The following is a 908-nucleotide window of genomic DNA, read 5'->3' as shown; positions in this document are numbered from 1 at the left end:
GAGAGAGAGAGAGAGAGAGAGAGAGAGAGAGAGAAGCAGGACGTCGGAAGATATAAAACTACTACGAGAACGCAGAACGCACGAAGCAATCGATAATTGCCTCCGTCATTTGAATAATTTCTCTCCTCCTCAGACGCTCCATCCGGCCCTGTACCGAAGAAACTGGCCGGCCGCGGGAGGCCCAATCCAAGTCATGGTCACGACTTGAGTCAGAGGATGTCAATTGCATTACTCTGTGTCATTCCACGGGGTCTATTCTATGCCAGTCGAATAGGAAGTGAAATAATGTAGGTAGTAGGTCGAAACCTGGAGCGTCCAAGAGACGAGAAAGGGTAAAAAAATACGAATGAAAGATTTGGGACACTATGTACTAAAGAAAAGGAAGAGGGAGACACATTACTCCCATAAAGAACGTTGCATTGGCTCCCTGTTTCAGCTAGAATGTCGTATAAAATTGCAATAGTATGTCATAAATGTGTCAGTAACAAAGCTACCTCATATCTCAGTGATCTCATCCAGATTTATGTTCCATCTATATCACTAAGATCAGGCGACCAGTATCTTTTAAGTGTTCCCAGAAAATGAGGTAAAAATTAGGCTGAAAGATCGTTTGCTCACCTTGCTCCATCAGTTTGGAACTCTCTTCCTCAACCCTTGAGATAAACAACATCTGAGTCTAGATTTAAAATATTTTTAAAGACACATTTAATGAAATCATTTCTTTTATCAGTAGGTTCATGTTCAGTACATTGTTATGTAAATGACTATGTATCAAATTATGTATTTTGCGAATTGTGTATATTATTTTGTGTATTTGAATGTGCTCATTTCGGAACGATATGTAAGCGTGCGCGTGTGATAAGCAAGTAGATGTGTGTGTGTGTATGTGTGTGTGTGTGTGTGAGAGA

The sequence above is a fragment of the Aplysia californica genome, unplaced genomic scaffold (assembly GCF_000002075.1).
Source record: "Aplysia californica isolate F4 #8 unplaced genomic scaffold, AplCal3.0 scaffold00192, whole genome shotgun sequence".
In the NCBI taxonomy this organism is placed as follows: domain Eukaryota; kingdom Metazoa; phylum Mollusca; class Gastropoda; order Aplysiida; family Aplysiidae; genus Aplysia; species Aplysia californica.
Note: the sequence above shows the minus strand (reverse complement) of the source record.